Source organism: Condylostylus longicornis, unplaced genomic scaffold (assembly GCF_029603195.1).
Source record: "Condylostylus longicornis isolate FDR11 unplaced genomic scaffold, ASM2960319v2 ptg000026l, whole genome shotgun sequence".
NCBI classification, from domain to species: Eukaryota; Metazoa; Arthropoda; class Insecta; order Diptera; family Dolichopodidae; genus Condylostylus; species Condylostylus longicornis.
In genome coordinates, this window is record NW_026577995.1 from 481,070 (window position 1) to 498,354 (window position 17,285).

The window sequence follows — 17,285 nt, forward strand, 5'->3', positions numbered from 1 at the left end:
AATTATGCAATAATTTTCTTAAATATTCTTTTGTACAAACTGAAATAAAATAAAAATATTTTTCTTTGTTTTGTTAACAAAATGAATGAATAAGGGTTGATTCACAATGAAATATAAAATAATAATGATTATTTGAATTGCATTTCCTTAAAACATAAAAAAATTTTTATTATATAAGACAGTAGATAAACTCTAAAAATTTACTCTTAAAATTGTAATTTTCGAATTAATTTAGATAGGTGAACGTACAATATTGTACTTTAATTAAAATTAAATAAAGAGTCTGTGTTTACATTACATGAAAACCTTGAGACGTATACGCTCAAAAGCCCATGATCTTAAAAATTATTCGTAAAAATATGATGAAGTAGACATCATAATGACAAATATATGACAGTTAATACGAACACATTATATGTCAATGCTAATTGTATTTCAAACGCTATCGTACTATTTACTATATTTGATCAATAATCTACTGTTATGACAGTGTAAATATTAAATTTTAAGTATGACGCCATGATCGGGTAATAAAACGCACTTGATCTGATTAACTTAAACTGTGTAATAACTTAATATACAAATATTTTAATTTTTCATGAAAATTTAAGAAAGAAAAAAAGAAAATTAAATATTTATTTTTTCATTCCAATGATAGAGTTTCTTAAAATTTTTCATGAAACTCAAAATTTCTATATTTACCAATTTAAACATTTTAACCAGTTCTGATATTTCTTTAGCTTTTATAAAGGTGCATATTCAAATTTATTCTGAAAATGCACGTAAAAACCGATAAAAAAAACCCACAGCTATATGCATGCTTTCACATCATTAACGCTTAATTAATAAAGATTTTTTTTTTTATAGAGTAAATGACAAAAACTGCATTTTAAAATTAGTTTTTTCCGCTGTAATCTAGTAAAATTACCAAACTATGAATCAATATGCATATGGGTAAAATTGTGTTTTTAAAATCATAGCAATAAATTAAACAAATTAAGTTTGGATTACGCACGTAATGCATTCATTAAAATAGATGTGGATTTCGTTTTGTTACACCATATAGAATTAAAATACTTAAAGCTTTCCGAATATTCCCAATTACTTATAAAAGATTGACGTAATAGAAATAAAATACTGCAATTCTGATTTTTTTTTAAGTTTTAATTAAATCTTTAAAATAATTTTATAATCATTATTAAATTATAATAATTTCAATGATTACGATTTAATATCTCTATATCTAGAAATCAGGGTTCATCATTCGATCAAATTCTAGTAGTTTGCAAAATAGAGCATTTCATTTTGAATTTTAAAGTAGAAATCTTCAAAGTCTTGTACCTTAAAATATAGAAAATAAATATCTATTTATTAAAATTATTACAAAAATCATCTTTCATCATGTTTTTAAACAAATCATGTTGCATACAGTTAGGAACAAATTGAAGGTACAATATCAAAAATATTTTGCATGAGACTAAAAAAAATTGTTTTTAAAAAAATATTTTCAAAAAATTCTATTTGCTTTTTGCAAACTCTTGTAAATTTAATCACAGACAGAAGCACACACGATTGAGCGGATGAACAAAGAAAATGAGAGTAATGAGAAAATTTTTAAGGTCAAAAGTACGGTCCTGTCACAGTAATATTAATTTGGTTGAAAAGGGCTAATTGCATTGTTTATCTTTTAAACTTCCTACTTTACATCTATGTAAAGTAGAATCTTAACTTATAGGGCTTTAAAGTCCTAAAATTTCCTAAATTCTATGAACCCATTTATATAGCAATAGAATCTAATGCATTCAAAGTTTTCACCTTAATACTTCTAAAACTTTTTAAAATATTATTTAATATATGTTCGTATGTATGTACAACATCACGTTTATTATAAGAAAAGCTGTCATTTAATTTTACAAAACATGTTTTTAACGGGTAAACACAAGCAAATAAGTATATTAATTCTATGAACTTTTAATACAATTAAACTAATTATTAAAAATTTTGTAAAAACAAAATAACAATCAGTAATTAATTAAAAAAACTTTAAAAAAAAACATTAAGTTTGTATGAAATTTAACATGACACAATCATAGACATTTCAATTCGAGTTTTAGAAAACCTGAAACTTTCCTTGCTACTAGTAAAAGTATGACTAAAAAATTCTGTATAAGATATTCTCTCTCTTATTTTAGAAATTAAAAAATAGCAAGTAAGAGTAATAAGAAATTTGAATTTCACTGTATTTAATCACGTTTTGAATAACGCTTAACTATAAATTCGATTTCATGTGCACATCAACACTATTTGAGTCATGAGAATAACATCACATTTATAATGTAAAATAAGAAAGTGGCATTATGTTAGCGCTACCTATACTGTTTGATTCGAGTTATAATGAATTGAATATTAAACTCAAACATAACAGTTTAATAAACTATTTCGCCCCCCGAAAATTATTACTTGTTTTAGTAATAACAACGAAACCTTATTAACTATTTTATTCAAAATTTAAACTAAATAGTGTAATTAATTATTACCAAATAAGGTCAAAGCAGAACTAACTGAATATTTTGTTTTTGTCTTTCATTTTCACCAATTTCGCTGTGACCTTGACAAAGTGCATAAACCAAAAATAAATTTTACATTCATTAAATTTGTTATTTAATTTTTTTGCTAAAAGGGTTTTTACTATGTACCAGAAAATTTTAAATTTTAAATACTGTAAAGAACTTGTTTTTTTTTTTTGCTGACTGGCTGCAACTAGATGAAACTGAACACTTTACAAAAGCATATTGCAAAAATCAAATAATATGTTTGAGTATTTTTAAATATAATCGCACAAGTTATTTAAGAAAAAGCAAATTTATTAAAAAGAATTAAGCAAACACCAATAGAAAGTGCATTTTTCTTAATGTCCCTCAAGAAATAAATTTTTATTTAAAAATTGTGACATTAAAATACCAAAAATGAATGTTTTTCTTTTCAAAATTTCCAAATGAAGTGAGTTTTGTCATTTCTTATTGTCATAGAATTCAACACATTTATTCAACACATGATCAAACATAATTTTTATTCGTTAGCCATATTGTTTGTTGAGTAATAGAGTAATTGAGAATGGTGGATAGGGGTGGCGTTTTTTCTTTTCAAAAATTGATCCATAAAAAAATTTCCACGTGAAAAGAAATTATAGTAAATAGGCAAACTATAAGATCTTAGCTTGATTTCTTAAGACTGTAGATTGTAGATTTGGACAATGATGTACCGCTACCTAAAAAATCTATTGCGCTCTATTGAAAACTGCCCATTGTCTTGCCAAGAGCACACCTCCAGGACCCACATTCATATTGAATCCACAGCGAGGATTTACTAAACCTGACCTTCTCTTATATATCAACCCTCTATACTTATTTCTTAAGATTCATTATAATTCTAAAATAATTATTTAAATAATTTGCAAAAATTCAATTTTCTTTTCTATTTTTAACAGCTTACCCTTATGTAAATACAATTTATTCGCAGCTCAGAATAAATTTTTCTGAATTTTATTTTTAATCTATTCAATTTTTCAAAATTATTTGCACGCTTAAAATAAATAAAAATAAAATTATAATAAACAAATAAAAAAGTGCAATATTTAAGTTTTCATTTCACTAAGAATATTTTAAGAACAAATAGAAAAATCTACCTAAGTACATACTTATTGTACTCGTAACTCCGAAAATTTTATTTAACCATCGTCAAATTCCTCAATCAGTTTAAAATTTATTAAAAATATTTATTGAATTCATTTAATATAAACTAAAAATTAATTCAGTTTAAATTAAATAACCCACCTAAAATTGATAGTGTCGTGTGACAAAATTTCAATAATTTGTTATTCACGATTTTTTTCTTAGAATTTTCTTCTTTTTTTTTTATAATTTCGAAATTAAGCAAATAATTGTTGTAAATTAACATATTTACGATATTTACTCTTGATGACAAACAAAAGTTACTTATTTTTTCTTTTAATACAACAACAATTTCGATTTAAATTAAAAGCGATACAGATATGTAAAATTTCTTAATCCATTTTGAATTTCAGTAGGGATGAACGAAAGTTAAATTTCGAATTCGGTGAAATTTTCGAATATGCTATGTAAACTGTAAACATTAACAAGCGGCTTTTACTATAAATTTATTGAAATTAACAGCCTGATCGTGTATCTCGCTTTTTTATTCACTTTTTATTCACTGTCAAATCAGAACTCTCAGTATTTTCTAATGGATATTTCACTTGCAATAAAATTACTCATATTTCTAATTGAATTTTTGAATTTTTTCTCAAATTATCGACTGAACGTCTCAACTTCAAAATGAAAGCGAATAAATTTTGTATACATTTTAGAAAAGAACGAGATACGCAATGCCGAATAATTCTTCTCACTCGAAAATTATACAAATATATGATAGTTAATCACTTTTCGAGTAAAATAGCGAGATAAACGATCAGGCTTAAAAATTTTAATTTTATGGGCCAGCGGAAGTGAGTACTTACATATAAGTGAATTCAATTGAGTAATTCCCACCAAAAATTGAGTAATAGAATTTCAATAAATATGTACTTATATAAGAAGATGGTTTTCAAAATGCAGATTACATTTGTAATATAGAATTTAAATTAACATTAACAGCGAAAATTTACCTCTGAACTTTGCAAAATTCAAATTTTATATTGCTGATATTGCATTTTATATAGACTGAAAAAATCTTTTCACATGTTCAAATTTATATGGCTACAGGTATAGGTGTATATTCCTGTGACAGTTGACATCCTTAAATATCCATAAAAGCATAGACTCGATCATTCGGTTGAATGAATATTGCTGTAAAACATAATATGTAATAACTAACGAAATAGCTTCACTTTAATTCAAAAACAATTCAGATTCTTAATATTCGCATTAGTTTGAGGTTGAACAACTTTAATAACAAGCAAAAAAATAACTATGATATGACAATTATGACTCAAATGCATTATAAATATACATATATTGTCACTTTCCAAATATTATGACTACAAATTTACTTTTAAAATAATAAAATCATTTTGAAATAATGAAAATAAAATAAAAATAATAAATTCATGAGAAAATATCGACATTCGTCAAACATTCACTTACGTCATTTACTATAAACAAATTAAATAAGTATAGTTTGATTTCCGAAAAATATGTTAATTTTATTATATATGTATGTATATAGGAAATCATCTTTGAGTTTTAATAATCAAAATATGCATGGAATAACCTAAGCCGTAATACACTACACATTCCTACTTTCCCAATAATTTTACAATTTTTATTACTTGTCATAGTTTTCTATAGTTGAGTACAAAAATTATAAAAATTGTAAACAAAAGGAAATTAAAAAAAATTAATGCTAAAAATTTCCCTGCATCTTAAATGGAAATTTTTCGTTTTTCCCCAAAACATAAAAAATGTATTAGAAATCTTATTAAAGAAACGAAACATATTTCTTTTTTATTAGCATTCTCTGATCGAGCACTATTTCAAATTCCAACAAATTGAAAGTTCAGCAAATACCTTTTGTTCTTCATGCACAGGTTCTCAGTTTTTAGGTTAAATAATTAGCTAAAAATGAGATACATATATTTTGACATTTATTTTGTCATATTGAAAACGAATATTATTTTTTTGCTTATTGACGCATACATATTCAAACATGCATACATAATAATATCTTATTATTTTTTATTGATTCATTCAAAATGAAAGTTTGAACCGAATCATTTTCATCAGAATTTTTGAATATATTATGTTAACTCTTTTATTATTTAATTAAATCAGTTATTGTCTTTATTAATTTGTTAATTCAATTAAGTCGGTAATTACCAGATGTTTCACAATTTTTTTAATTTCAATATAATTTCAATCTATTAAAATACTTCAAATTCTTAGCACTCGCATTGTAAACAACAACGGAGGCTCACTGAAATGTCAAATTTTTTAAGGAAATATGTATACATTTATTCAGGACAGCGAAACGTAAGTAAACTCTTAGAGAAATTACAACTTAATCAATTTTGCCGAAATTATTCAGGTCTGAGTTTTACTTAAGAATTGTGCTGAATCATCGATCTTTGTTGAACAGCAGAGGACCTCAATGGGAAAACTTCAATAAAGAGATTTTGTATTTTCATTTTGAATGCAATAGTAGGAAACGAACAAAAACGAACAAAAACTTTTAATTTTTAAAATATTTTCGGCAAAGCGTCATAAACGTCTATGGTATTTCTTTCAATCAAACAGTGCTGCGATAATCTATTTCAATTAATTGAAATTATATCCAAAATAAATTAATTTTCTTTTTACAATTTGAAAATTTTCCTTTCTTTCGCTTTGTATATACTTTTATCCAATTTCACAAAAGCTCATCAACGATTATTTTAGTCAAAATTGAAAAAAGCCAATATTTATTCTCAAAATAATAACGATTGTCAAGCAAAAAATAGTTAATAGATAAAGCGTTTCTGAAATATAACAATAGGTTCAGTCTATTATGTGAATGATCTCATATAGAAGCAAATTTCTTTTGTGTCTAATGATTTAATTTTTGCTATGAAAACAATATTAAAATAATCAAATTAATCAATTAGACTAAATATATACAAATATTTGCGTAAATACACTGTTTTAGATTCATAAATCATTCATATTTTATTTTTTGTTTCCTTTTGGAATATTCAACATGAATTTTAATTGTCTACTTCTTTTACGCAGAGTATAACACTGTTCTAAAACCGCTTTTCGCCGGTAAATTTTTATTGTAATTGTGTTTCCAGTTATTGCGGTTATTACAGTGAATTAATCTATTCTTTTTATTGTTTTCTTGTTTTTTAATTATGTATTTACAATTTCTGACTATAGAAACGAAATTTGAATCTCAGCTAATACATTATCATTCTAGATTTAATATTAAAAACTTCGGTTCAGATGAATTTATTCTAAAATATTAAATAGGATAGAAGAGCACCAATGTTAATTGAGATTAAAATGAAGAAAGTTGAAAAGTAAAATTTTCGCAACAAAATCTTTTATTACCAAAACAAAAATTACCAAGTTTATGAATTAAGCCCACTTCATGTTGCATATTGAAATAAGTAAATGTAACTGTTGATAAGAACATATTTCTGTGGTTTTAAGAATAATAAGATTGCAATTTTTAGTAGTTTTGAAAAAGATACATGAAAAATGAAATTTTTGATTCTTAATCACATAGAAAATTCGCATTTTATCATTTCTTATATAGTTTAATGTGCGAATCAATAAAATGTCAAATTTTGACTATAAATGAAAATTTTTGTATGTGTGTTAGTTTACATATGATATGACGCATACTTATACGAATTATAAATACGTTCTTGGTATTTGTAAAATCGTGCAGTCAAAATATCAAGCTAAAGAATTTTTTGACTAAAACTCGTTTGTTTTTGCACATCAAATCAAATAAAATCTTAAAGGAATTTTGAATATTTTTCTTAACTTTTTCTTCTTTTCAATTTTTTTACCTATCGTATTGCATACGGGTATTGTAATCGCACCGAATTACAGAACGAAGAGAAACATAAAGAAACTAAACTATTCTTGACAAGATCAGCTGGTCAATTTTGTATTGCGACCTCGGCTGAACTGATTTAAAAAAAAAAAATTTTGTGTTAAATTCGCCTTTGTAAGCAAGATAAATTGATAAAATTTTTCACCACATCAGGTTCAATAAACTGAAACTAGGTCCTTACAAAGGCTCTCTTTCGAATTTTTAGGGACATCTTGCATAAAAAATCTACTAACTTTGGGGTGTGAAAAAACTTTCGCCAAGCAGACTTGCAAGTGTATAAAACCTTCGTCAAGTAAATTTCTATATATACAAACGAAATGTTTGCTAAAATTGTCCCGCTCGGTCATAATGATGGTCTTATCAGATTTTTTATTGCGTTTTGTTTTTTTTTTCTCGAAAAAAAAAACAATTTCTATTCACATCTTTTAAGAATTCTTTCAATGTTTTATTGTATTAAATATTTTGAGACATCCTTGATATTGTTCATTCAAGGATTAAAAAATATAATTGTATTTTATGTAAATTTTAAACTGTACATAAAGAAAGGTAAAAAAAAGTGATTCAATGCTCTTTTTTAAATACAATAATTTCGACATTAGTACACGTAAGTACTATGTAACATTCGTGTGTAAATTTATGCGTATATATTGTATATACTTGGATATCAAACAATTAATGCGCAATAAAATATGTAAACAGAGGGTCTTGTTCTTTCTTAATTTTCTCGAAAATGCGATTTCTTATAAGAATTCTCGTAAAAGTGTTTTAATAAGGTTACTCAATAAAGGTACATAAGTAGCTTATAGAACTGCACTTTAAATAAAACATAAAGCATCTAAACTACTGGGTATTTTGACCATAATTTGTGGATCGATAAAAGAAGGCGTGAATGCATCAACAATTTCAATAGTATAATTTAGTTTTATTCTTTTTTATCTTTAGAAATTAATTTTAAACTCTAAAACAAAAGTAAGTACAATCCTAACATAGCCATAAATTTACCTACATATCATAAATTTATTAGGCACTATTGTCGTCATCATTTTCTATGTTTTATGCTACTACATCATTATTGCTATTAATTACATAAAAATGACATACGTACTCAACATTAAAAAAAATTATTACACTACTGATAAGAAAATTTCATAATTTACAAAAGAACTCAACATAACCTTATCTTTACTTTGTTATCTTTTTAAACGTCTGTCACCTTTCACTATATTATGTCAAATTCGTGTAGTTCTAACTAAAATGTTACAAACAGATAAATAGGAATAGATACGGAGTTAGTAAAATAATTTTGCAATTATGTTATAAATATGTATACAAAAACTAATAAAAATTATAGTTGTTCATGTTGACTATAGCATGTTCATTCAAAAAAAATAATTTTGCTGATTTCGAAAAGAATCACTGCATTGCTTTATAAAAGTTGCAGCGTAATCTAAAAGTTAATCCTTTTTCATTTATGCCCCATTACTTTAGACATTCTAATCGAAAAAATACGACTACTCAATTCAGCAATTACATTACGTCATCTTGTATGTCAAAAATCTCTGATTTCAAAATTGCTGGTATTAATACACAATTCAGCTTATGAGTTCTAATTGCTGAATTGTGCAGCAATAAAATTTTACTGCAATTTTGATGTCACCGTTTGTATTACTGTTTGTTTTAAGGTAGTTTCTGACATTTTCAATTATTTTTGAAACTTTATATAATGAACTATAAATTTTAAAAACTTACAAATTTTCTTTATACATATAAAAAATAAAATATTATCCATAGAATACATGAATCAACCGCAATTGTGTTCCAATAAATCTTTTAAATTCTTATAATAAATATTAAATTTAAAATCATCCATATAAGAAATTGATCGTGTTAAATATTAAGTCGCAATAAAATTATGAAGTGCTTCAAATATTTTTTAGATAGTTGCATAACTTTTTTTTTCTATTTTTCCTGTAAATATAAAAACACTCCTTAATACTTAAATAAAATTTAGAAAGCTTTCCTGATTTAAGAAATTTTATAGCAAATATGGTTAAGTTTTCATAATAGAAATAGATACTTTTGCATTCTATTAGGAAGATAAATTGAGTTTTTGTGTTAGGCAACCAAAAGAGTAAAGCTATAAACTCAAGTAAAACAATCGACACAACTGTTTTTACTACAATAAAAAGAGAACAGAAGGGTAAACAATGATTGTAGAATAAAATGTTTTATAGTTCTCAACATGCTACTGTAAATAATTCTGTGCATCGACTCTTTGTCTCTACGGTATGTGTAATACAATTGTTAAAAATTCTGTATTGAAGTTCTGCAGATATTCTAAAATTGAACCAAGCGAAAATAAATATTACCCCACAACTGTTTCAATATGTGTGAAGTTCCGGTGTTCGTATATCAATACAAAATAATTTCTAATTTAACAGCTTACTCTTAAAATTGAAAAGTCAAATCCAAGTTGAGATTACTGTGTAACAATTTCAGAGTTCTTTCGAGTTATTAAATTCGCTGACATGAGATTTCCCCTTACTTACTGTTTCAATACATTATTCAGCAATTCACACTTATGAGCTGAATTGAATAATACCATATCTTGACATCAGAATTTCTTTAATAAATTGTTGTTATGCAATTCAGCTTATAAATTGTAATTGCTGAATTATTAAATTACTTAAATTACGATATGTATTTCAGCTTTCGTAAATTTCTTAAAAAGCTCAAAAATTTTATTAAATTCATTAAATTGCTTTTGAATTAAATTATTCCTTATAGATTTAAAATTTGTTTTTTTTATTAAATTTTGTTTAACTTTGTAAAAATCTTAAATTACAGAATCTTGCGATAATACGTAATAAAAACGTTTTTGTTTTTCGTTTACGTAAAAGTTATGTACGAAATTTATATGGGAAAAATTCAATACTCTTATTGTTATCCAATGAAATATGAGAAAAAATTATATAGAAAGTGTAAAATTTAGACAAATTTTGAATAGTCTAATGAATTTCGATAAAAACCACAATTGAAAATTGAAATTGTGTTTTAATAAGCAAAAATATTGCCTAAATTCAAAAATTTATAGATTTTATCTAAATCATTATATTTCTCAAAATTTAAACAAAATATTTCTTATTAAGCGAGAATTCTACTGAAAAAAATTTCATGTAGATTTAGAAACAGTTATTTTGTGCTGAATTAATATATTTCTATTATTTATTTATTAAATTTCTAATTTAGAAATTGAAAAATCTAAGACATTATTTTGTTTATAACTAACGCATATATCTAGGTACCAATGTGATATAAGCACTGACGCTCATATTATAGTTCTACTAGTAGTAACTTTTCTAAATCATTCAGTATATTATTATTATTTTTGATTATTTCCACCATTCCCGTGTTTCTATTATATCACAAATAATAATTAGTTATTAATTACTAATATATGATTATCTAATTTTTTAACTGATTTCATACAATATAATGAAACCCTATACAACTGAAATCAAAACTTATTATTAAATTACGATAGTGTTATCCAATTAATTCTAATACAATTAAATTGCAGATAAAACATTTCAGTTTTATATTAGAACGTAACCAGATTATAATAAATAAATAATTAACTAAGTACCTAATTAATAAATCTTTAATGACAATGATGCAAAGTTTTTATTAAAATTTTTTTAAAAATTTATCGAAATACTTAGTCAATTCATATTAAACTCAATTTAATGTGTAATCAATAAATCTAAATGCAATTAAATAAGAACTTATTAAAATTAGACCCTTGAAGAAAGCTTAAAAAATTTCATATATGTAGTTACGAGCAGTTTCATTGCAATTATGAAATACGAATTTTTTAATATAGGAAAAATGTAATATGACACAGCATATGAGAATAAAGTGTAAATTATTGAAAATAGCAAAATATTTCTCGAGAAAAGAGTGAAAGACCAAATATTTATTGAAAAAATTCAATAACGCAGAAAAGGTTTTACTGTGAGTGAAGATTTTCACCTTTAACAAATAAGATTAATCTGCCTTAAAAGAAGAAACACCCGCCCGACAACTAAAATTGAAAGTAAGACTAATCTACTAAAATTAAACAGTTACCAGTTACAAGCTGAATTATTTAATAATTTCATTCATCTCTAAAACTTCAAAAATTCAACTAATACCGTGGTATTAATGCACAGTTCCAGCTTATTAGTACAAAATTACTATCGTTATCAAAATCAATAAAGAAGCCGGATGAATAAAATCATTTTCTTTTTCTCTCTTTTACTTTTATTTTTTTGTTCTCATCAAAAGGAATTAGTGCAGAACTATATATGCACATTTTCCTATTAGCTTTACATACATAAATATGCACTTATAAATATAAAAAAATTAAGATTAACACGCAAGATATTTTCAATTTTGTATACAATAGTTTTAGATGGTAATCTTAACAAAGCAAAATACAAGTGTATACCTCTGCAAAAGAATATAACATGATTTATATACAAACACATACATACAAAATTATTATTATAACATAATTTTTATATTTTTCTTTTAAAGAAATTTCTATTATATTTCTTATGTTGCATATATAATGCATATCTACATGTATATACAATGCAAACCCGCACCCGGCTTAAAATCACAATAGAAGACTCTTGTATTTATTCTTCCATTGAATTTTTATATTCCATAATTTCACATTTTATGTGTGAATATTATTACAATTAGTGTTTTTTAATAATTATCAAAAAATATTACATTACTCATTTATTAATGTGTATAACAGTTATTTTTACAATATTTTCTAATTATTTTACATGTATCTAAAATGAAGTAATAAAATTATGAGTATATTATAGGTATAACATATGGGATTGTAAATAATTCATTAATTTTAAATTTTTTTTGAATTATGATTATAGGAAAGAGAAAAGAGATTTTCAATAAGTAAGTATTTAATAATTTAATATTAGAATTATAAAGCGTATAGTACAACCGAATGAATTTAAAACAAATTGGGGCATAACTCATATGATTTTGTGCAAAAGCTCTAAAATTTTTAATGCATTAAAAGAAAACTCCTTTTTATTCGGGATTCGTGATATTTATTTCTGGTAACATACATTTCGTGCTCTACATTTTGTGCTCTACTTATGTCAAACTTAATCTTCTTGTGGTACAGCGTGTAAATGTAGCGCACCAAATATTTTAATAAATTAAAAATTTTTACAATACTATTTTGGAAAATTATCAAAAATTAGTCAAAAAACGTTTTTGAGTCCAATTTATTCGAGCCTCCGAGAAAAGAAATCAATGTTATAATTTTATTATAAATTTAATTTTAATATAAATTTAGTAATTCACAATAAGTATTTTACTAACTATAATTAAGTAATTAAATTTTGATTGGAAAATTATTCAAAATTACGATTCCATTGTGTTTTCTTTCCTAAAATATTTTTTTGTTTTATTATAATTATTTAATATTTTTAAAAAAATAATAATTGACTACACCCAAGTACTTAATTCGTATTATACGATATTAATCACAAGAATTTTGTTATAAATTTATTTTCATTATTAAATTTACAAATTTAATACTTACCTACATTATTTTTTTTATTATATCTTCTTCACCATTTTTTAAATATTTTTTTCTCTTCTTCTTAATTGTTTAAATGTTTTTACTATCACTATCACTCAAATAAATATTTTCTATTAATTTATTCAATTATTTATTAATTTAACATTATTTTTTTTCTAATATCTTTAAACTTTTTTAGCAACAATTAAACTTATACTAAATATCGTATTTGTTTTAAAATCTCGCGCTATATTTAAAAATAAAATCAAAACGATACTATGAAATTAAAACATTTGCATTTATAAATAATTATTATTAATTTATTATAATTATTATATCAGAGTTTTTATATAAATCACAAAAAAAAGGAATACAATAAATAAAAATTAATGATTAATGTGAAATGATTTTGTTTTTTTTTGTGCAAACACAAAAAAAAAAATACGATCATAAATATCGAAATATTTTAAACTTTTGTTTTATTTTTTTAAATAATTCAATTTTTTTCTCTCTACATTGATTAATTATAATTTAATATTAATTTAATATTAATAAATAGAAAAAAAAAACAAGCGCGAATTTTATTTAATACCGCCGTTCTTATATGGACGGATGGCACTTTAAGACTAACTAGTAAATTTCAATTGATTGTTGACTACTTTATTTTTGATTGTTAATATAATATTCTCCAACACCTAATCGACAAGTAAATCGACCAGCTGGTCTCTGTTATTATTGTAGTATTACAAAGTTATTATGAATTATTTCTGATTTTATTTTACTGTTGTGTCAGTTTTTCTTTCTTATTTTTCCATTTGCTTTCTTATTTGTTTGTTTGTGTGCACAAGAGTCTTTTTTTTTTTCTCATATTTTGTTTTCGCTCTTTTCTTTTTTGATTTTCTGTTTCGATTTTCTATTATGATAGTTAAGTTTATACAAAATTTTACTGATTTGTTTTTTATTAGACACAGAAACACATACACATTACTTTTAACATTTGTATACCTAAATATAATATGTTGCCGGTTAAATTTCTACATACATACGTACATACGTTGTGTTGTGCATCTGAATCAAGTGATTTTTTTTTTCATTTGGATTTTGTTTTGTTTTTGTTTTTGCGAATTTTAGAATCAAAAATTTGATTTTTTTTTTTGTTATGTATGAAATCGATGAAACGTTATCAAGTAACGATTAATACAGGTACAATATACATATGCAGGTATATAATATCTGCTCTTAATAATAGATATACATACATTTGTACATATGTATAAAATATTTGTTATTTGTATGTATTTGAGTACATTTGCGTATTATGTATGTAGGCAAATTGTTAAAAGGACGATGAAATCATATTATATACCTTTTTAAAATTAAGTTGGTAAAAAAAGAAATTAAAATATTCTCCCCATAATTTTTGAATAAAAAACAAAATTTCAGAATTATTTGTTTTGGGGCATTCTAAGAAATTGATAACGTAATTACAAATTAACAATATACATATATAATTTTGTGGTATGTCGTCTCGTCTGTTTAAAAATATTTTACGTATATTATGACGTGCGTATAAAATAAGTATGTTTATTGTATTATATAAGAATATACCTACATAATTATATATACATACTATGTTACTCGTATTACAGGGTTAAAAAAATATTGAATGAGCATATATAATGTTGATGAAAAAAATTTATTGTGATGACATTGTCGTAAAAATATTTTACATACAATCCTATTTGAATCAATGGTAGGTTAGGCATAGGTATCTAAACGCGTATACACTAGCCTTACACAATTCTTGGAAATATAAGAATATCAGCTCAATTAGAATATTATAATGTTGTAAAATACTGGTGAACTCTAAGAAATTTGTATAGTCGATAAAATTTATATTAATTTATAGAATTCGAAATAGACCTTCAAAGTCGTTTTCTTTAAAAAAATTTGAAATAGACCTTGAGATTTTCTATATTAAATATAATCATAATGGGGTACCTTTAAAAAGGTCTGAGAAAGTTCTAAAACTATTGTTCAAGGATATTTCGAAAATCGACTTGGTTAAAGCTCAGGCTCGGAAAAACATAAGTTTTTCATAATATACATATTATATATTCCAGGAGGATTTAAAACAAAACATATCAAATATATAGTCGAGCGACATACTGTAGAAAATATTTTTAAGAGTTCTTTCTATATGTTGTTCTGAAAATTTCAGTGATTTTTTCAAGAAATATTTATTTTTCTTATGCATGTGCCTGTCTTGTTTTTAGTTTAGGTAATCGTAGGCTATACCATTTTACTTTTTAACAAAAATGGATTTTATTTAAGGAATCGCAGCTAGTTTTGAAATAGAGAGTACTTGCCTCCCATGTGATTTCATATGCGATCATTGTGATTATCGTATGAATTTAATTAAATTGGCTATTCTTATTTACTGAAAATTTCAGTTTTTAATTATTAAAAATAAATAAGTAATTTATTTAATTTCATAAGAATTCTTTCTCGAATTATAAACATAAAAGTACCAAATAATTTCAAATTTTCTACAAATTAAAAAAAAATCACTGCCTTCTGTAGCTTCTTTCTTTTCTTTTTTTTTTTGATTTTCTAAAATCAGAAGAAAAAAAAATATAATTACAATTTGAACACCTGCAAAAAATTTAACAAATTTTGTAATGAGTATATACTACAGGTGTCAAAATTACGTTGTTATAATAGCATTTGTATTCGTTGTTATATAAGAAGCCATAAAAAAATTATCGTTGTAGAATATTAATTTATATGAGTAAATATTGAAGAAAAACCTTTCTGATGTTACTTTATTTAATTATTAAATTAAAATTCTTTAATTAGGGATGCTCAATAAGTGGTTATTCATCTTTTACGAATTATTTTCTTATTTGAATTTTGAATAAATTTTTATCGTAACCTGAAAATTTTTAATTTCATTTTCTTTTTTAATTTTTAATTGAAATGTACATATTTAATTTAGTATTTTATTTTGAAACACTAATTGGAATATGGTCATCATACACAATCGGAATGTAACTGGCATGTTATATGATTGCATACATTTTCCATTATTAACAACTACACACAATTTTATATAAATTTAATCCACTTTTATATTACGTACCGCACGCTACGCGACTTTCAAAACTTCAAACTTAATTTCGACATTTGAGAAAATTGTAGCCCAAGATATTACAGTCGTCACAATATCGTTTTAAAAACAATAAAAAATCTAAAACCTAAATATTTGGAAAAAAAACAAAACCTGGCTAAATTTTTTTTAAGGAATGGAAAGTTGCAAAAAAGAATATTCACGCACTTTTTTAAATTCACAATGTCCAAAATGCACTTTGTTTTATGTGTACACTTGTGATAATGTACAGCAATTTTCTGAAAAAAAAAGTTGTATCGTAACACAAATTGCCTATAATTATTAAAATTTCAAATTTTGAATCTTCGCTTTAACCCATATTAAAAAAAATGTACAAGAACACATATGTATCCACGTTGGTGTTGCCACTCTTTCAAGTTTTTTTTTTTTTTCTTTTTGCTATTAAAATATTTCGCTTAAACTATTGGCAAAGTCTATTATTAGTGGTGGAAAGTTATTGAAATTTGAAACTCTGATTTAATTACTTACACAGTCTAAAACTGTAAGTCAAATTGATTTAATAAATTTTAAATTATAATTTTCATTCTCTTGTAATATTTTTTAAATCTGATTATGTAAAAAATCCAATATGAAAAGTAATTATTGATTTATTTAGTGTTGCTAAAAAAAATTAAAATTATTATGCAATATATGTAAATGATTTATTATATGCATAAATATAATATCTATTTAATACTATTTAATTAGCATTTTTATATAAATTAAATTACTCATGCATACGTGCAAATTTATTCTTATATACGTATGCACATATATGTACAATATGAGTAAAGTGCATATTGCGAATTTCAATGTCAATGAAAATAAGAAAACGGAATTTCAATTGTCGTATTTTTTATATTTTTTGAATTGCATTTATTTATTACAATGTAA